Source organism: Leucopleurus acutus, assembly GCF_964270905.1.
Source record: "Leucopleurus acutus genome assembly, chromosome: 7".
Lineage (NCBI taxonomy): Eukaryota > Metazoa > Chordata > Mammalia > Artiodactyla > Delphinidae > Leucopleurus > Leucopleurus acutus.
The window spans coordinates 90,707,013-90,729,778 of NC_139150.1; the positions used below are offsets into that span (position 1 = coordinate 90,707,013).

At 35.2% G+C, this 22,766-nt stretch overlaps 1 pseudogene across 1 annotated transcript; it reads left to right on the plus strand.

The window, feature by feature from the left end:
* Positions 1 to 15,977: 15,977 nt before the first annotated feature.
* LOC309964560 (large ribosomal subunit protein eL22-like) lies at positions 15,978 to 16,429 on the plus strand (annotated as a pseudogene). The gene has a single exon. The product of its transcript is annotated as a large ribosomal subunit protein eL22-like (transcript).
* The last annotated feature ends 6,337 nt before the right edge of the window (positions 16,430 to 22,766 follow it).

Here is a 22,766-nt window from a genome sequence, read left to right on the forward strand (position 1 = left end):
GAAATGCTGCAGTTAACTAGAAGTGTTACGGAATATTATTTTACATGGGTGGCACTATTGGAAAGGTCCAGGCATGAGGGAAAACAGGGCACAATGGAGAGCCTAGGGCCTGGTGACTGAGGCAGAGACCACAAAGGGGAATGAGATAGGAGAGTGTATTATCTACTGCTGTGTAAGAAATTACCTAATTTTAATGGTTTCTAACAATAAAAATGTATTTTCTAACAGTTTTTGGGAGTCAGGGATCAGAGTGTGACTTAGTTAAGTGCCTTTGTCTAACATCAATACTGAAATTATAGTCTGTAGGCCACCTGGGGCTCTGGTCACACCTATAGACTCAAAGTGAGGAGGGATAAATCCAGTTACAAGTCCATTCATGTGGTTGTTGGCAAGTCTCTGTCCCTCGGCACATGAGCCTCCTACAGGGCTGCTCGACAAGGTGGCCTAACATGGTGATCAAATCCAAGAAAGCATGAGAGAAAGCAGCCAAGACGGAAGCCAGTCTTTTTACAGCCTAATCTTGGAAATGACAAGTCACCCCTTCTGCTATTCTATGTTACAAAGGACTCCATAAGTCCAGCCTCCACCACCCACAGCCCCTCCCTCCGCGACCCACACCACCACACACCCACATGCACACTCCATCATTCCAATCTTCTCCATCTCACTGTCTATTGTTTCTGTTCCCAGGGTGACCATAAGCTGTGGCTGAACCATAAAAATCTTCACGTACGCACAAGCTGACAGTGCTTTGCAAAACGCCCATACTGTGCCCCTCTTACTCCCTGTCTGACGACTTCTTTGTTTGAGCCGTTACAGGACCTCTTTTGGCACGTTCCTTTGCACAGCCTGAAAGTATGTGGGAGTTAATCTCCCAAGGGATAAACTTTGAACAGTAGGATTCAGTAATTTGTTGGTAAATTCAGTCCTATTTATCCCTTGCAATAGAAGGACCCCAAATGAAGCTAGTATGGATTTTTGAGAGTAATCATGGTATTCTGTAATTTGTCTTACTTAGTGGTAGGCAGTTCAATAATCTATACTTGTGTCATCTCTCCCTTCCTCCTTGCCACTTTGTCTTTCACTTCTCCCTAGAAATGAACATAACTCCTCTGCCTCAGGCTCAGCTTTCTGGAAAGACTAAGCTACCAGTTTGTACTTAGAATGCTAATCTTCAAGGTGGAATTTCGGAACTGAATTTTACCCTCAACTGAAAGCAATAAGAACATCATGTAACAGCACAATCACTAAAGATTTTATGTGTCATTTGGATGAGGTATAGGTGGAAGGTGAAGAGTTCCGATTTATAATGGCTAAGGCACTTGAGCAGTATGACAGCAAAAAATAATGATAAGAACTGTGAAGTGGGTTGGCTTTTTATAAACTGCTAACCATAAGAATGTACTGTAAACCGTTGTTATTTTTAACCCAAATTTTAGTATAAAAATATGTGACCTTCAAAAATTAGAAGTTTGCATTCCTATATCCCTTACCTAGAGTTTCCAGGTTTCATTATTTGCTATATATCTTTTATCTCTCACCCTCGGTCTACCTAAACATACACTCACAACAATACACATTTTGATTACATATTTATCAATTATTTAAAACTAAGTTTCTGATACTTCACACAAATATTTTAGCTTGTATTTCATTTTTTTTAAAAGATATTTTATCTAATTGTAATTATCATATCCAAAAAATTTAAGCCTGATATACAAAATGTTCTTTAATATTTATGTCATGTGTTCAATATAACAATTTTCCCCAAATATGCCACTGAATATTTTTCTAGTTGTTTTTATTTCTTAGTTCTGATCCAAGATCTAATAAAAGATCACATATTGAATTTTCTGGTCATCTAGAACAACCCATATTCCTTTTATTTTTATAACGACGTTTTCACAGTTGTGACTGAGAATTTTCTTCACTTACTTCCAAATACCAGGAATGAACTTGACTAAGGGCTCCAAATCCACCACTCTGAAATCCAACTCTGTGATAACACTGAAGTCACAGGCTATCTACGGGACCCCTCTTAGAGCCGATGTTGCCAGTAACAAGGTCCCTTTATTTTCCATTCTTGATATTGAAATTTTTCATTCTTATAGGAAGCTCTTCTCCCTTTTTTCTTGGTCACTGTAACTAGAAGTTTGTCAATTTTATTGAACTTTTCAAAGAATATGCTTTTATTTGCATTGATTTTTTTTTTATTTTTCTATTTTCAATTTCATTAATTTCTTCTCCATTCTTTATTACTTCTTTCTACTTGCTTTGGGTTTAGTTTGCTCTATTTTTCTTTAAAAATTTCTTAAGATGGGGCTTCCCTGGTGGCGCAGTGGTTGAGAGTCCGCCTGCCGATGCAGGGGACACAGGTTCGTGTCCCGGTCCGGGAAGATCCCACATGCTGCGGAGCGGCTGGTCCCGTGACCCATGGCCACTGAGCCTGCGCGTCCAGAGCCTGTGCTCCGCAACGGGAGAGGCCACAACAGTGAGAGGGCCGCGTACCACACACACACACACAAATTTCTTAAGATGAAAAATTAAATTATTGATCTGAGTCATTTCTTCTTTCCTAATATAAGTATTCAATACTATAAATGACCCTGAAAGCACTGCTATAGCTGTATCCCTCATATTTTGATGTGTTGTATTTTTATCTGTATTTCATACAGACTATTTTTTCATTGGTTTTAGACTTCCCCTTTAACCCTGGGTTATTTAGAAATGGGATGTTTAATATCTAAAGATTTGAGAATTTTTTAGATTTATTCCTGTTTGACTTATAGCTAAATTCTATTATGCTATTAAAATGTAGCTATGATTTCTACTCTTTTAAATTGTTTGAGGTATTTTTATTGGCTTATTATATGGTCTATCTTGTTGAATATTCATATGTCTTTGAAAATAATGTGTATTCTACTGTTGGGTGAATTGTTCTATAAATGTCAATTAGGACTATTTGGTTGATAGTGTTCAAATCTTCTATACTCTTACTGTCTTTCTGCCTATTTGTTCTATCAATTACTGGGAAAGGATTTTTGATGTCTCAATTATAATTTTAGAACTGCCAACTTGTTTTACTAACTTCCATTTTTGTCTCATTTATTTTGATGCTCTGTTATCAGTAATATATATATATATATATATGTATTTATGGTCATTATGTCTTATTGGAGAATTGACCCTTAATGATGATATACTGTCCCATTTTATTCTGGATAGTATTCCTTGTTCTGAAGCTGGCTTTTTCTGATATTAACATAGCTATTCAAGGTTTTGGGGGATATTTTCATGGCATATCTTTCTCCATCTTTTTACTTTTAACTTATCTTTATCAGTATATATTAACTGCATTTCTAATAGACACAGTAGAATTGGATCTTGCTGTCTGATCCAATCTGACAATTGCATTCTTAAGAAAGTTATATTTAAGCCATTCATAAGTAACGTGATTATGGATGTCGTTGGATAAAAACTTTACTAAATTGCTAGCTGTTTTGTATTTATTTAATTTATTATATACTCTTGCTCTGCCTTCTTTTGCATTAAATAAACATTATATAGTATATCATTTTACCTCCACTATTGACTTATTACTTATACATCTCTTATAAAGTTTGTAGTAATTTCCTGCTAATTTAAAAGATACATTGTTATATTTTTAATGAATATACCTTTAATTAATCAGGTTCTACCCTCAAATGATTGTTTCACCTATCATATAAGCTCGATAAAACTGGCTTTAATATACCCTAAGGCCAGTAGTGTCACTGTTCTTTCTGATTAAAGCTTTTGTCTTGCGGTGGAAATAAAGAGGAAGCATCAGGATGCATATACTTGTCCCACCCACATGACTGTGTTCCCCTCTCCAGTCTGTATCACCATAGGCACTTCGTAGTTGATTTTTCAGACCCTTTGCTGTGAGAGGCCAATGGGGTTCATGAAGAAAGAGTCCTTCAGGGCATGCAGACTCCTCCAGTTTCTTCAGTGCAGTGTTGTTTCACATGGCATTGCCAGCCTGCAATCATCCTTCTTCAAGTATCTGCTCTTCTAGCATCCTACCAATTTTGTTTTGTTGTGTGTTGTTTTAAGCACGTGGTTTTTTCTGTATATAGCAGTACTATTGTATTATTTGGAACATTAGTCTTCTCTTAGATGTCACTTTCTAAGAAAGACAACTTCACATCTGACTCTGACAAACTGTAAATTCTTAAGTATGTATTGCCTGCTTGAATTGTCACATAATAGTAAATGTTACACTGAAAATATTTTATGATGAAAGACCTTTGGAATAAAATACCCTTGGAATATTGTAAACAAAGTTTTAACATATTAAACAGGGAACTTTTTAAACAGAAGTACTTAGTAAGTTTCTCACAACTTGACATAACCTTAAATACATACCTTACTTAGAATGATTGCTTCTATCATAGAACAGTCCTATGCTGAGATCTATACCATTATTGAAATAGCTGAAAATCAATGTGTTATTGGGAGATATATAGCCAGGTGTATATTCACATTGTCAGTATGCTTTATAATCAATGCTCAAGGACTTAAAATTATTATAGCTAAGTGATTTGCCCTTGAAATTCAGGGATTACTGTTATGTATTTTGATTCTTGCATTTTATATAATAGTAAGTTCATTTGGTTCAGAGCCCTAAATGTTTCCAAATGACTACAATTTTTTCAATGCCAGCAGTTTGGAAAATAATTGCTTTGAATCTCATTTTTTTTTTATTACCCATCATCTACACTATGCCACCCAGACAAGAGAACAGTGAAGTAAAAAAACATTGTTGATTTTTTTGTTACATTACAAAGTCTTCCCATTAACGTATATTGATATGAAGTTTTTTTAAGCAAGGACTAAGATCACTGAAAGTACAAAATAACATGCCTTAAATTTTGTTGTTTCTGGTAGATAGGCTCTGCTATAGAAATGCTGATTTGAAGGATAGTCACAAAAAGTCACAAAACCAGATATGTAAATTTTACATGGATTAGAATATATTAGCTCAAATTTAACTTAATCCTAATTTTAGAAAAGCTACAGAACTTAACAGATAGTCAAGTTAAGCTTATTTATTATAATTTGTGATAAGACAAAAGATCATATATTCATACCATTCCACACTTCACAATATATAGGGCATGGAATTTCTAACACTCTTGATATCTTTGGCTTAATCCCATAAAGTTAACATTAAAAACTTCAATATTTTTTGAGAAAGATTAACAATTTAAACAAATATTACATATGGTTTAGGATTTACTAAATGAAAATTGAAATTCCATTCTGAAATTTAGTGATTATCGATTTCTTCAATCCACATAAAATTAATTTCAGGACACCAAGGCACAGTTCAGTCAGATGAGCACAAATTTCCTTATTTTCTCTGTTCAATGTTAGACAAGAAATATTCAAATATAAACCATGCTATCTTCTGTCTGATGATAGTGTGTCAGATACAGTGGTGTTCATCAACCCAATCTATTCAGCCCCACTGTTTTCCTAGTCTTCTTTCATCTAAGGAAAGCAATGTAGCATGGTTCCAACAATTAGATGGAAACAAGTCACTGAGTTGAGCTTTTGGGAATGTTTTGAAGAATGGTGAGGCTCCATAGGCTGGCAGTTATGCTTTTGCCCTTAGGCACTTTATGTTTTTTCAACCCTTTCTTCTTATTTATGCTTGGAATAATGGCAGGTTGTTAGAAGATTATCAACCATACTATGAATGGGAGAATGGAATCCACATGCTAAAAATGGCGAAGCAGGAAGATAGAATGTACCTGGGCCTTCAATGGCATTGGTCAGAAGCTGCATGTTTAAGAAAAACTTATAACAGCAACAAAACAACTAAGAGAGAAGAGGAGGTTGAGAGAGAATGAGAGAGAGAGAGAGAGACTTAGAATGAAGAATGTTCTTTTATGTTTTTCTCCCTTGTTTGTACTCTTTCTTTGAAAAAGAAAACCATCATAGGATAAAGTGCTAAAAAAATGCTCAATATTTACTTAGTTAACTTATTCAATATGCTTTCCAGAAGAAAAAAAAAATCATTACATGAAGTGGTTGACAGAATTGTAAAAATATCTCCCCAAGATTTTTTGTTTCCTAGCTGTTCAGTAAAGCACTGATACGGGTACTGCTGAGAAGAGTCTTTCACATGGAATTAAATTAAGGTTACTAATCAACTGCTTTATATTAGGAAGGTTATCCTGGATTACCTGAGTGAACCTAATGTAATCATATGAGCCCTTAAAAGCTAAAGAGGAAGACAGAATCATCAGTCAAAGAGATGAAGCTTAAGGGACTTGACCCACTCTTGTTGGTTTGAAGATGGAGGAATGGGGCCAGGAGCCAAGGAAGGCTAGCAGCCTCTAGAAGCTGAGAAAGATCCCTGATGTCTAACCAACTGGTAATACCAGCAAGAAAACAGGGACCTTAGCCCTACAACCACAAGGAAGTGAATCCTTCCAATCACTCACACAAGCCAGGATGTGGATTCTGCCTTAAAGCATCAAGAAAGGAACACAGCCATGTAGACACCTTGATTTTAGCCTTCTGAGACCCAAGGAAGCTAGACTTCAGACTGTGAAGGCACTGTGAGATAATGCCTGTGTTAAGTCTCTGAATTTTATGGCAACATAATGAAACTAATAATCATAGTAATACAAGAGAACCTGTTTAGGACATTTGCAAAAAATGTCCTGACATATTAACCTTTCAAAAATTACTTTCATCAAATTATAAGGCACAGATCAGAGATCAAAACCCTGAAAAATTACTACTAAGAACTCAGTGTTTGAGTGGAGGCAGGGAAGTAAGGATCATGAGATGCAATCAGGGTAGATAGTGTGTGGCTCTGTGGATGGGCCTTTGTGATTGAGTTTCCAATTGGAAGTTTGAAAAATAAATGCCAAAAAACTACACTACTTCAGAGTTTTCACTAGTGTCAGTTTCTAAAAAATCTTACATGAATTACTATAATTTCAACAAAACTTTGATTTTACTAACATTTTATATTGTTGTAACTCTAAGGTTTGAACAATAATGTTTACTGTGAAATATAGGAAATTTATAATTATGTGTTTTTAAATTTTTTGCATGTAAAACGTAGGTTGATTGAGACTATGCAATCCCATCTATTCACTCTTTGTGATTATACTGAAGTGCCATTCTCTTCAAAAAAGAAGAAAATATAGACTCAACTGAAATGAAAGGATTATAGTAGTATGAATTACTCATTCATATTAGTGATATATTCAATCAATCCAAAATATTAATTGAATAACCATTATATCCAATGATTTTTATACATAAATTTACCTATATTCCCACAACACCATGCATATTTTGAATGCATTTAAATTATTTTACACACATATACAAAATAAGACTGCTGATGATTAAATTTCACCTCGAAGTATCTTATTAGGTGATTAAATAGTAGGTGGCACAGAGTACAGTGAATAGTACCAACTATTATTTCATCACTCACTTATAATAAGAAAACATTGAATAAAGAGTCAGTGTTGTATTTATCTGAGTTTCCCAAGCAAACAACAAAATACCTAATACGTAGGAACATAAAAATGCTGTTGGAGTGAACTGTATGTTATAGTTACATGATTTAAGCAAGAACATGACCAAGGATAAATGTATAACTGAATAGTTATGTTCTGTCATTTTGATAAAAAATTTCAAAATAACACTAAAAAGTCAAGTTTTGTTCTCAATTATTTGCTATCTTTCATTCTCTAAACAAATATTACATGAGTACTTGCCATGTAGCAAGTATCCAAGACATTTAGGGAATGGAAATGAACAAAGAGAGTCTCCGGCTTTAAGAATTTCCTGGACATGTTAGAATGTCTGCCACATGCAATACCTGAAGATGTTTATTAGAGCTTTATTCGGCGTGCAGCAAAGGGCAGAGGAGGAAGTGTTTAACTCAAGGTAAGTTGTTTATCTGCTGGGGGAAAATCAGTGAAATCAGCTGAGAAAAACTGTCATGTGATATTATGGTTTAGTTATTCTGAAATGGGAAATAAAAGAATATTTTATACAGAAATATTAAATTATTTTATGGTGTGCAAATTAAATTTTTTGCATTGAGGTTTTTTAAAATGGCAATGTTAATCATGAACTTAAGAAAAAATACAGGTGAAAAAAGAGAAATGAGTTATATTTTTCAGGATTGGGCTGAGGGGAATATACTCCAGGCAGTGGCAACGGAAGATGCAACTTGCAGGGCTGTGAAAACTCATGGAACTTTTGAATGATGACAGGGAGTTCAGAGCCAGAGCAGAGAGGTTTTGTAGGCAGACAGGGATGAGTCTGAGAAGCAAGCAGGAGTAAGATCAAAAAAGTTCTCAAATATATTGCCAACAAGTATTTGACTTCAAGCTAGGCTCTGGGAACTCAATGACAGATGTGAATTGCAGAGGAATGACCATATTTCCATTTCAGAACAATCACACTGGCAACAATGTGGAGAGTCAGAAGGGAGGCCAGAATGTGAGCACTCAAATGAAGAAAAAATGAGCATGAGCCCAATGCCAGCAGAAATAGGGTGGGGGAGAGGGCTTCAAGAAAGGTTTAGGACGTAGAGTCTGTAAGACTTTCTGATTGATTTGAAATGAAGGGGAGGAACTGCCAAAGGAAGATTCAAGGACCACCCCAATTTACTGGTTAGCAAAACTTAACTTATCACACATACTTGTGATAACTAGAAACTGAGATTTAAAAAAATCTTATTTATACTTGAATTTCAGAGTTAACCTAAACATTTCCTAATAAAACTTGCCTATAATTATGATTCCTTCTATTTTTTTCCTAATACTCAAAAGCAGTGATTTTACATTTCATGTAATCATGGTATAAGTGGCATGAGAAATACTAATTGCAGAATATTTACTTCAATAAGCCTTTTTTCTCATGTGTTTGAATATTTCAAAACATAGTTTGTGACATTAAAGAAAAAATAAAAAAGATATAGTTAATTCTAAAAGGCACCATGAAATGCAAAAGTGCAACCTATACTTAAAAAAACATTAAAACATTGAGTATTTGTCCACATACATCGCCCACTGATTTGCAGCAGCAGTAATTCATGTAAAAGCTATCATGTAATATACATGAGATTGCTTTTCTACAATCTTGCAGAAAGGATACTTGGAAGTATCCTTTTGTACCAAAACTGGAATCATTTTTCTGATGATAGGGTAAAGTAAGGTGAAGCTTTGCATTTCATGAGTAGTCAGTAAACGTAGGTGGGTGAAATCATTTATTCCTTTCAAACAGATCACAAAATGTGTTATTCTTGATGATTTCCAACAATATTATAAGTCCTTGAAGTAGCACATGTATTTGCAGAAAAAAAAAAATACACATAAGCAAAGCAGGGTGAAAGAAACAAAAATTTACCCATGATCCCAATAGCAATTATATATATATATTTGAAAGAGAGAGAGAGAGAGGATGCTAGCTAACTGACTAGGTAATCAGACTCCCTAAGCAAAGTCTACCATTACAGGGATTCTAGGAATCTAGGGGTGGGCAGGAATATAGTGATTCTAGTACGTCATAGTGCTTAGTCACTGGGGAAGCAGTCTGGCAAGAACACATTGGCCAATCTTGGGGCAGCTGGAGGCTGTCAACCAGCTATCCTTCCTGCAGAAGTCTTCCTTGAATAGAGATGTAAGCAAGACACCACCCATCCATCCCTTGCTTCATACAGATTCTCTTCTCTGTGCATGAGGTTTGGAAAACAGCTCCTTCATCATTTTTTTTTTAAGCTTTGTATATGCATTTTTCTTTTGAACCAGAATCATTTTTTTAATTTAATTTTTAAAAAAATTTTTGGCCGTGTCCAGTCTTTGTTGCTGTGTGCAGGCTTTCTCTAGATGCGGCGAGTGGGGGCTGCTCTTCATTGTGATGAGCGGGCTTCTCATTGCAGTGGTTTCTCTTGTTGTGGAGCACAGATTCTAGGCACGCGGGCTTCAGTAGTTGAGGCATGAGGGCTCAGTAGCTGTCGCTCACGGGCTCTAGAGTGCAGGCTCAGTAGTTGTGGCACACGGGCTTAGTTGCTCCGCGGCATGTGGGATCTTTCCGGACCAGGGCTCAAACCCGTGTACCCTGCATTGGCTGGCGGATTCTTAACCACTGTGCCACCAGGGAAGTCCCTCCTCCGTAGTTCTTGTCCGTGTTTCTGAGGGGAAACTTATGAGAGGTTAGTGGGAAGAGGTACAGACACCATTGCTGCAGGTAGGTTCAGGGTACCATTAATACTCATCCTCTCCCTCCTCAAACACCTATACTAATTTCCTCCTACCCTTAATTATTACCACAGGATTTGGTAGCTTACCTGGCTTTATGACCCAGGATTAGCTATATAATTTTCTGTGTTCAGTGCAAAATGAAATGTAGGACTCCTTGTTCAAAAATTAGTAAGAATTTCAAAACAGTGACAGCAGAGCAATAGACCAAGCATGAGGTTCTTTTAAGTATGGGGCCCTTCATTTGACCTGTGGGACTGCCCAGGTCAAATGCCCATGAATCTGGCCCTGTTGTGGCCCAAACTTAAATTTCTAAAGGGACTGAGACCATGGTAATCACCCCTCTGTCTGGCCGGGGTTGCTGCATCCATCCACTCACAGGTACAACTGGGTAAGTTCCAAATTTCATAATGAGAATGCATAATCATTACTGAACTGAGCATGAGGAATTGGATTAATATCATGATTTTAGGTGTGGAAATGGTAAATAGGAGCTTAGAATTCACTAAATTATAAAACTGAAGAATGTTTCAATGTTTATGCCAGTTGAATGGTATTCTTTTAACAATGTTACTTTATTTTCATATGTGATGGGAACCTCCTAATTCCTGAAAAGACCTGTGACTTCTGAAAAACTAAACAATATCTTGAAGTTTTGTGACTTCACACCTACTTTATAAACTAATTGAGCTGAAGATTGGTGTTTAAAATTCTTGTGTTCTCGAGTGGACAGCTTGTGAAAAAAAATTGAGGAAAAAATAATACTTACTGGAAAATAAGAAATTTATTTGGTAAAGTATAAAAATATTCTATTGGAGAAGTGAATATGGCCTGTGCATTGCTTATTAATAATAATAAATATTTACAAAGCACCTTCTAGGCACTAGGAAAAGTTCTAATTGCTTTACATTTTTTTTATTATATGATAAATGCCCCCATTTTATGGATAAGGAAACAGAATAAGTAAATATAGGTAAAAATTTAAGAGTTACAGTCTCAATCAGTTTTTAAAATTAATTACAAATTAATAAAATTCATGTTCTGGTATAAATTAAATTGTGTTTTGAATCATTTACTTTTAAAAATTTTGTTTTAATTTTACTCAAAGAGAAAAAATATACTCCTGAGTTTGATTAGAGAGAAAAGTGGTCACATTTCAGGAACTAGGTAATATATGATCTTTATATACAATGCCAGCACCCAGGAAGAGACTGCCTATCATAAGCTGTTTTTTCTCAAAATAACAGCTTTATGGAAATATAGTTTACTTACCATACATTTTACCACTTTAAAGTGTGCAATGTTTAGCATTAGTGGTTAAGTGTTCATTGTTTGGTGTATTCACAGAGTTCTGCAAGCATCACCACTATCTCATTTTGGAATATTTGCATCACCCCAGGAGGAAATCCTTTAGCAATCTCTCCCCTGTCCTTCCTCTTCTTAACTCCTATTAAACTCATAAGTTTTTCAAAATTGAAAAAAGTCACATTGAATCCTAACCTGAGGCCCCATTTTTTGTTTGTTTGTTTTTAAGCTGTGAGAGACTTATTTGTTTGAAGTTTATGATAATTTTGTGTTTAAGAGATTTACAATGCCAAATTACTGAGTGATAGTAATGTTAATTTAAATGTGTTACACTAGATATAACAAAATTCAGATTTTTCCTTATGTAGTATGTTTAAGATGGGTTGCTTGTATATTTTAACCCCTTAACATGACTCTGCATTGAATTTCTATGGTAACAGCATCTCTGCAAAAACATAAAAACGTTCAGAGGCTGTGCCCTCTCTCTCCTTTTCCTGTTGCCTTTCAGATCAGGAGAACATGTCTCTCCAGAAGTCACTGGAATGCCCTACATACATTTATTATTATTGCTATTTCCATCCCCCAAATTAATATCAAAACTACCATGATAGATTTGTAAAGAAACCATTTAGGACTACTCATGAGAAAGAAAATTATCTTGGATAATGACAGAAAAGAAAAAAAAAGTACAGTTAGAAGATAGGAAGTCAAATTCAAACTGTTTGGCCTAATCCTGAATGTATCATATTCATTATACAGTCAACTTCTGCTGTGCCCACTTGACTTTATGGCTTAATGATATGATTATGCCCAGTTGACGATGAGTAGCTCTGGTCATAGGATCACCCGAAATCCTAGTCATGTTTAAATAGAACATAGTGGTATGTGAGAAGCTCTTACTCAAACTAAGAGTAATTTACTGTCACAGCAACCAAGACTTTGTCCCCCAACTTCAATTAGGCTATGATGTTTTATCATAATATTTCATTCCTCTCAGATTTCCTATCTTTGGTTATAGGACCAGATGGTTTCACTGGTGAATTCTACCAAATATTATCAGAAGTCATACCATTCCCTCTCAAACTTCTCCAAAACATAGATGAGGAAAGAACACTTTGAAATTCATCTTACAAGGCCATCATTACCTGATACAAAAGCCAGACAAGGATATACAAAAAAATTAAATTACAGGTCAATATATGTGATGAACATAAATGCAAAATTACCCAATAAAATATTAGTAAATCAAATTCAACAGTACATTAAAAGGATCATACACCATGGTCAAGTGGGCTTTGCTTCTGGGATGCAAGGATGGGTCAACACTTGCAAATTAATCAATGTGATTCACCACATTACAAAATAAAGGATAAAATCCTGTGATTATCTTAAGAGATGCAGGAAAAGCATTTGACAAATTCAACATCTTTTCCTAATAAAAAACTCTTAACAAAGTGGATATAGAAGAAATTTATCTCAACATAATAAAGGCCCTATATAACAAGCCCACAGCTAACATCATAATCAGTGATGAAAAGCTGAAAGCTATTGCTCTAAGATCAGGAACATGACAAGAATGCCTGTTCTCACTATTATTTAACACAGTACTGGCAGTCCTAGTCAGAGCAATTAGTCAAGAAAAAGAAATAAAAAGCATTCAAATCAGAAAATAATAATTTAAATTGTCTCTGCTTGCAGATGATATGATATAATATTTACAATAGACTTCACCAAAAGACTGTTATAACTAATAAACAGTTTCAGTAAAGTTGCAAGATACAAAATCAATATACAAAGGTCAGTTGTGTTTCTATACACTAATAATACCTATCAGAAAGAGAAATTAAGAAAATGATCTCATTTACAATTGCATTAAAAAGAATAAAATACTTGGTAATAAGTTTGATCAAGGAGGTGAAGGATTTGTACACTCAAGAATTGTTCCAGATTGAATGTTGAGCATCTTTTCATGTACCTGTTGGCCACTTGAATGTCTTCTTAGGAAAATGTCTACTTAGTTCTTCTACCCATTTTTTTAGTTGGCTTATTTTGTACTGAGTTGTATGAGTTCCTTATATATTTTGGACATTAACCCTTTACTCTGTATATGGTTTGCAAAATTTTTCTCCCATTCTGTAGGTAGCCTTTTCATTTTGTTGATTGTTTCTTTAGCTGTGAAGAAGCTTTTTAGTTTGATATAGTCCCACTTGTTGATTTCTGCTTTTGTTGCTTGTGTTTTTGGTGTCAAATCCAAAAAATCATTGCCAAGATCAATGTTAAGGAGCTTTCCCTACATGTTTTCTTCCAGACGTTTTATAGTATCAGGTCATACATTGAAGTGTTTAATCCATTTTGAGTTAATTTTTATGAGGAGTATAAGATAGAGGTACAATTTCATTTTTCTCCATGTGGTTATCCAGTTTTCCAGACACCATTTGTCGAAGAGAGTATTCTTTTCCCAGCAAAATAAGGTATCAAAGAGGTATCAGCACTTCTGTCATTATTGCAACTTTACTCAGAATAACCAAGATATGAAAAAACTGAAGTGTCCATCAATGGATGAATAAATAAGATGTAAAATATATATGTATGTATATATATATATTTATATTATAATTAATATTATTATATATATATATATATAATTCAGCCATGAAAAAAATGAAATTCTGCCATTTACAACAACATGGATGGACCCTGATTTATTATGCTAAATGAGCTAAGTCAGACAGAGGAAGATTAAATGCTGTATGATATTACTTATTTGTGGATTCTAACAAAGATAAACTTGTAAAAACAAAGAGTAGAATAGTGATTACCAGGGGCTGAAGGTTGGGGGATTGGGGAGATGTTATTTAAGGATACAAACTTAAAACTAGTAGATAAATAAATCCTGAAGTTCTAATGTAGAGCATAGTAATTATAGTCACCAATACTGTATTATGAACTTCAAATTTACCAAGAGACTAGATCTTAAGTGTTCTCATCACAAAGAAAGAAGTGATAATTAACTGACACATTAAAGGTATTAGGTAACACTATGGTGGTAATCATATTGCAATATATAAATGCATCAAATCAACACATTGTACACCTTAAAATTACACAGTGTTATATGTCAATAGTATCTCAATTTAAAAAAGAAAAAAAAGTAATTGGTTGAATAATTTAGTTATCAGAATTGATGTATGTGTAACTTTACCACCTCAACGTGAAGCCCTGATTTCTGTCTAGTCTAAGCTTCAGAATTCAGTTTTACAGTTGTAAATTAGAAATGAGGATTTTGAAAAGTCCTACACATAAATCCATGTAGATACATATAGCACGTGCACACACACACACACATCATACTTTGTATATTTATTTTGAATAGAAAATGGAATAAGCAGGTGAGTAGTTTCAAAGTTGAAGATTTATTCATTTTTGGAAATTTTTAGGTAATTTTAGTCAGTTTGATATAAATATCAATATACTATATGTTGGCTGCCATTGGTCTAAAAATCTACCAGATCTTCCAGCTCCATGCTACTAATAATATCTAGTACTGTTGTGAGCTGAATTGTGTCCCCCCAAAAGATATATTGAAGTCCTGAACCCAGGCACCTGTGAATGTGACCTTATTTGGAAACGGGGTCTCTGTGATTTAACCAACTTAAGGTAAGGTCATATTGGATTGAGGTGGGCCCTAAGTCCAATGACTAGTGTCCTTATAAGGAGAAAGAGACACAGAGAGGTAGACACGCAGGGTAAAGGGCCATATGATGGTGGAGACAGAGGTTGGAGGGATGAAACTTCGAGTCAAGGCATGCCAAGTATTTGCCAATGATCATCAGAAGTTAGGGAGAGGCAATGAAGGATTCTTCCCAAGAGTCTCCAGAGGGAGCCTGGCACTGCTGACACATCAATTCCAGACTTCTAGCCACCAGAACTGTGAGAAAATAAATTTCTGTTGCTTTAAGTCATATACTTGTAGTATTTTGCTATAGCAGCACTAGGATATTAATACACATACTATATACAGTAGTAGATAGTAGATTGGCCAGTGATATTCCAACTGGGTAAACATTTCTTTGACATGTTCTTACACAGATGGGCATTCACCATACCTTAATGACTTGCAATTTATAATTTTGCTTCTGTGACAGACCCATGATATGAACTTTGGAACAACAACAACAAACAAAAAGTACTGGGTGAAAGAACAGTATTGTTTCTCCTGAGAGACAATTAGAAACTGGTTTCAGACAGGCTGGAAGTAGAGAATGCAAATTTTCTGTTAAAAATCAGTGGAATAAAAGCATTTTATTTCAATCTCATCTTTTCGACCCCTGGCAAATGCCTAAAAGAACAAAAGAATAGTAGAGCTTTTCTGCCTCCGCTGCGGCGATGGCGCCAGTGAAAAAGCTTGTGGTGAAGGGGGGCAAAAAAAAAGAAGCAGGTCCTGAAGTTTACTCTTGACTGTACCCATCCTGTAGAAGATGGAATCATGGATGCGGCCAATTTTGAGCAGTTTCTTCAGGAAAGAATCAAAGTGAATGGAAAAGCTGGGAATCTCAGAGGAGGTGTTGTAACAATCGAAAGAAGCAAAAGCAAGATCACTGTAACTTCCGAGGTGCCTTTTTCCAAAAGGTATTTGAAATATCTCACCAAAAAATATTTGAAGAAGAATCATGATTGGTTACGCGTAGTTGGTTACGCGTAGTTGCCAACAGCAAAGAAAGTTACGAATTACGTTACTTCCAGATTAACAAGATGAAGAAGAGGAGGAAGATGAGGATTGAAACTCAGTTATCTGGAGTATTTTGTATGAATTCTTAAATAAAATTTAGGAAACAAAATGGTGGCTTTCCTTGTATCTCGGCAGTGTGGATTGAACAGAAAATTGGAAATCATAGTAAAAGGGCTTCACTTGGGCTGCCACTGACTTACTTGTAATTAAACTTTTTTTCTGCTTGAAAATTTCAATTCTTTTGGTAGAAATACCAAAATGTGTAAGTCTCCTTCAAGGGAACTGACTACTGTTTGTCATTGAACAGGTGGATGAGGGCGTGGAGATGTGAGTTCAGTTAGTTACTATTTTACACAAAAAGGGGTGGGTCAGTTTCATCTGGTACTTTTCTCAAAGATTGAGGAATACAAATGTGGGAGCTCCTGATTCACTGAAAGCAGATCCAGTGACTTGTTTCTGAGGTTCTTGTTTTGGGAAAGTGGCAGTGTCGATAAAATGCAGGCTTCTGGGGCATTTGTCTTCATTTTCTGATTACAAATTACTCTTGATGGACACAGTTATTACTATGTATGTTAATCCTTTTTCTTCCTGTAGAAATAAAATGTCCTTTTGCTTCGCATATTCTACTACACCTCTGGAAAGGGTCTGGAGAGCGACTGTAAAGGTCACAGGTGTTCAATTAAGGAAAGGTCTACAAAATACGAATTTGTAAATAAGCACTGTTTCTACAAGTCCTTGCACCAAACTGTCACTTTGAACCCCACCAGGGGGAGCTGGAGATGAGGAATAGTGGAGCTTCCAAAGGTGGGTGTCGGTGAGGTTGCCTGGGGTCAGGCTCAGAATCCCAGAGTTCTGGAGTCTTACTCCGGGGGCAGGTGTGGAAGAGAGGGGCCTGGGAGACAGCTCAGGCTGAAGAGAAGTCTTGAGATGCCCAGGGAGTAGTCCCTTTCACACCATTTAGGCCACGGCTGGGCTTAAAAGTCATTCTACAAACACGTTAAGCAGGGCCAAACTGAAAGGGCTTCCCACGATATTGGGGGTTCTGCTGTACGTGTACAGGCTAGAGATCTGTGAAAGGTCATTAATGAGATCATAAAGATGTGATTGTTGCTGACAATATCAAGAGTGACTTTGAGAAGAGATCCTGATGCCTTATGGTGCCCTCTAAAATTTAAATTTTACAGGAATGTCTGCATTGATTTAAGGTTATGTTGTATCAAATTCATGTCTTTCAAGAGCTTGCCTAGGGTGCCTTTCCACACCTGAAATTCTTGTGATCTTGCTAGTTGCATAGCTGGAAATTAAATGTTTTGAGTCATACCTTGGCTCCAATTTAACATTTGGTGCTCCTTGGGTTGAATTTAACATATTGAGGCTTTGTAATTTCATTTGTGGTAAAGGCTCTAGCATTTTCTATTTCTATGCAGATTTCTTGAAGCAGAATTGTTTGCATGTTTCTCTGCCCTAGAGAAGGCATTGTTTCTTTCAAATTTAACTGAGGCATCAGTTGCTCTTTGGTGCTGTCCATTACCATGATTATTAACTTTGTTAGCAAGTTTGTGACTTGGGTTTGCAAATTTTACTTCTTTGTTGCATTGATGTTTCCTTGTAGTAATTCTTAGTTTGGTTGTAAAAAAATTAGCCCTGGGCTGAAATTCGCATATAAGTTGTTTTTTTTTTAAACTATTTCCAGAATCTAAAACTTGTAATAAAATTGAAAGTTTTTGGTTTTTCTATGCCTTTTGAACTCTTGTATTTTGACTTTTGATCACATTTTATATTAAAGTGGCTAACGCATGGCTACTATTATTGTACAAGGCTTTTTTTTTTTTTTTAAAGGATTGGCATGTTAGTCTGTTTAGCAACAATAAATTGGTTGTTTGTCCTCACTGATGAATTGCTGTACCAACAATGACCTTGGATTTCATTAAAAAAAAAAAAAGAATAGTAGAAAATTCAAGATTTAATATAATAGAAAAAAAAAACTTCAATATACAAATAGAAATATACTAGCCAAAAAATGTGAAATATTAACCTAAACAAGAGTGCATGATATTTATTTTCACAAACTTTCTCAGTCTCCAAGATATTTGTACATTTCCAAAAAAATATTAAGTATCTTATTCTGCACAACCTCTACAAAATGACAGTTAAGACATCAAGAGTTATAGGAAGGCTCTGGGTACTGTGGAATATTTCCTGTTGGGACCCAGATATTTGTGACAGAAAAGCAGATACCTGGCAAATAAAAAACAAATAAATAATAAAAATAAATAAAACCATCTGTACACTTTTTTTCCTAGCCTGAAAGTTACTTCACTGAGAGCTGAATAGAGGAGAGAAGGAAAAGCACTGCCATAGACTAAATGTTAGTGCCCCCATTCATATGTTAAAACTTAATTTACAGTGGGATGTCATTTGGAGGTGGGGCCTTTGGTTGGTGATCAGGTCATAAGGGCAGATCTCTCATGAATGAATGACACCAAACCTTCTGGCACCTGATCTTGAATTTCCCAGCCTCCAGAAGTGTGAGAAATAAGTTTCTGTTGTTTATAAGTCACCTAGTCTACGGTAATTTGTTATAGCTGTCTGAATGGGCTAAGACAGGAATAGAGGAGGCAATCCATGATTTTATAAGTTGAGGGGTGCTCTGGATACTCTAGCTTTCAATATGATGGGCTCTCAATATTACACTTTCCTTTCTGCACTTTCTTCTGTACTTTTGAGGGATAAACATGCAAGCCACATATTTCAGACAACCTAGCTTTCTGAATTTCTCTTGGTTTCTGCCAATTGGAGGCACTAGATGGAATTTAGAAGGAAGAAAGAAGAAACAGAATATTACTTTGCTATTTCAGTTTCTTTCAGCACCTAGGGGCTGTGACAGTAGCAGGACCATAACGACAAAAGAAGGCATCTTGCTCATGGTCTTCTTGGCATGGAACCTCCATTCTAGGAGAAGAGCATGCAGGGGTGGAGGCAAAGAAAGGCAGACCAGCTCTACAATATACAAAAATTTATTGAATTAAATGCTCGTGAAATGGGTGAATTTTATAATATTTAACCTATATTTTATAAAGCCATTTTTTAAAAGGTGATTTTAGGCAGCAGTGAATGTCAGCAACTTTGAGAGTAATTTAGCAGCAATGGTAGAGTGGGCTCCTGGTTTTTGCTTAATAGCAAAATACATTTCTAACAGGAGCAGACACAGACAGAGAGCTTACCCCTCATACTGTCAGCAGCTCTGGGGCAAAAATGGTCACATGAGCTGTAGTCTAAGGCAGTGACAGTTTCTTGATCTATGAAGAACAACCCTCCTCTTCCCTTAACGCCTTTAGCCATTCCATCACTCTAGTCACCCGTGATCAGCTATAAATTTCCCCATCCTTAAATAGTGAATGGTTTTCACATCTGCCAAATGTACGCTGAATACCAAAGAAGATTTTTCTGTCACCCAAGCAATTTGTTGAGGAAGAGTTTGGAGTCAACACCTCTGAATCCACGCCCCAGATAGTCCCAGTTACCATAGTTGTCAACATCTCTGGCAAGCAGCAAAAATAATTCAAAGATGGATCATACTTAGAAAGGAAATGATACGTGCTCTATGCGCAAAACATTTTTCTTTAAATCAGTAAACAGTCATTTCTGATAAAAAGATGGTTACAGTAAAACAAAGGAATGAAAGAAATGCTTCTCATTATTCTCACAGAATTTATAGATAATATCATCTTTATAAGTAATAAGTGAAATTTGAACAATGAGAAAAAAGTATTCCAAAGAGACTGTATAGGATGTCCAAAGAATATAGAATTGAGTTGCAAAATGTCACAATATGACAAAAAATGAAAAGCCAGTGTAGAGAATAATGCCTGTTATAGGTGGAAAAAGTTAGATGTTTATAAGTAGTTTTGAGGGTGACTCAGAGAGAAAGAAAGAGAGGGAGGGAGGGAGGTGGAGCAGGGAGAGAGAAAGGGGAATGTAAACATGATCACAGAAGGAACGCTAGACTTTAAAAAGGTATATCTAACATGCATTATTGATATTTTTAAGAAGAACTAAGCAAATGAAAATATAGAAAGAGTCTAAAGTATAATTTTTTCAACATTTTTTCTGAAATAAAAACAAGTTGAATGTGTAGACTGAAGGGGCTCATAGATTTCCAAGAAATAATGAAACCTAACATTCATACCTACCATTCCAAATCAAAGCATATTCTGGTAAGGATGTTAAAATTCAGGTACAAAGAAAGAATCCTAGGAGTAGGAGGGGAAAAAATCATGCCCCCTACTAGTGTGAAATATCAAGATGGATTCGACATCTTCACAGTAATATTCATGCAAGGAGACAGTTTGATCAGTATCTAAAATATACTGAGAGGAAGAATATGTGATGCAAGAATTTTATAATCAGCCAAGTAATCCTTTGATTTTAGAGAAAACTTTTGAGTAAAAAGGAAAAGGGTGCACGAAGTTATGCCATTTATGAATAACAAGGTCTGAAACTCCTAGGGGACAAGGTTAGGCAGTGATAAAGAAAGAAAAGGGAGAAAATGGAGCTGAAATCAACTGATTAGGTGATGAGAACTAAAGGATATTTTTTAATCCTTGACAGAGTAGACACCCATGCCAACCCACCGCCACTCCTGCCCAAATATGTTAAGATTAATTTTTATTTAATGAAAGTGACAGAAGCGTGAGATGGTCACATGATCAGAGCAAAGGTAGCGGGAATATTCAGCCAGCCTCCTTTGGGTTGCAGAGTCTGTTAATTTTGACCCTGTTCCCATGTGAGGACTCTTGTCAATACGCAAAGCTCATTTTTTCTAAGCTCAAAGCTTTTTCAGAATCAAGTCACCTAACACCATTCAGAAAGAACTTTAAGCAGCATCTATGTCCTTCCTGTGAAATATTTATGAGCAACTTGGATTCTGACTTTCCTGTCAAACCCACCAAAGTCTAGTCTACATTCTCTTTTAAGGACATGATGGATGTTGGAAGTGGAAATCCTGTTTATCCCCGGCCCACATCTATCTTTCTATTTTTTTCTATTTCTATAGATGATAGATAGAGAATAGAGATACAGCTAATTTCTCACCGAGCTTATTAAAAAATCTATGTTCTTACAAGATGTTACTTATATTATTTCATTTGATTTCCCCAATACTGTTAATAGTTGGCATCATAATTCCCATTTTACAGCATAGAAACTTCAATTCCATTAGGTTAAATCAATTCGTTCTAAATTACACAGAAATTCAGTTTTGTGTCTGGTATTAGAAGAATCTCTTTGTACTTCCCCACCACCCCTTACTGTAGTTGTACAATTCACCTATTGGCAATCACATATGATAAATGATCATATGATTCCAGAGAATAAATTACAAATGTTAAACTTAAAAATAATGGCTTGTTAGTTCCCTATCCCCACATCTTTAATGACAGAAATCACAGATCTTGTTCATGAGGATCACAGTTTTTGAAGTAAAATACTGGATTTTTATTTCTATTGCTATGATGATATTATTATAGTAATACCAAAACAAGAAAAAGACAATACACAGAAAGAAAACTACACACCAATTTCCATCATAAAATAAATGTAGAAATCCTTAGCAAAATATTAATAAATAGAATTAGCAATATATAAAAATAATTATACACCATTACCAATTGATATTCATTCTCAGCATGTAAAGCCAGTTCAATATTCAAGAATTATCAATGTAATTGACCCAATCCTAAAGAAAAAAAATTGCATGGTCATATAATTCAATGCAGAAATAGGGTTTGACAAATTTCACAACCATTCATGTTGTAAAAACAACAAACGGACAAAAAGCTCTCAGAAAAATAGGAATAGAGAATAACTTCTTCCACTTGATAAACAGCATCTATGGAAATCAAAAACAAAAAGAAAACCAAAACCAAAAATCCCAAAGTTAACATTATACTTAATGATGAAAGACTGAATTATTTCCCTCCTCAAGATCAGGAACAAGGCAAGGATATTCACTCTCACTGCACTCATTTAACATAGTATGAGGTGTTCTAGCAAGTTCAGTAAGGCAAGAAAAATAATTAAAAGACAGATATGTAGGTAAGAAAGAAATAAACTTGTCTCTGTTCACAGATGATATGATTGTATACAAACTGAAGTCTAGGAATACACATATACTCAAAAAAATACCCTTTTAGAATTAATAAGTTAAGCAAGGATACAGGATATAAAACAAACATAAAATATTAATTGTAAACCTATTTGTTAGGAATTAACTATGGGCAGTGAGATTTTTATAATCACTCAAAAATGAAATATAGAAATATATCCAAATAATCAAATATTTACAAGACTTGTCATCAAAAGACTATAAAATGCTCATGAAAAAAATCAAAGAGGTTCTAAATAAATGGAAGACATTCAGTGTTTATAGATTGGAAGCTTCAGCT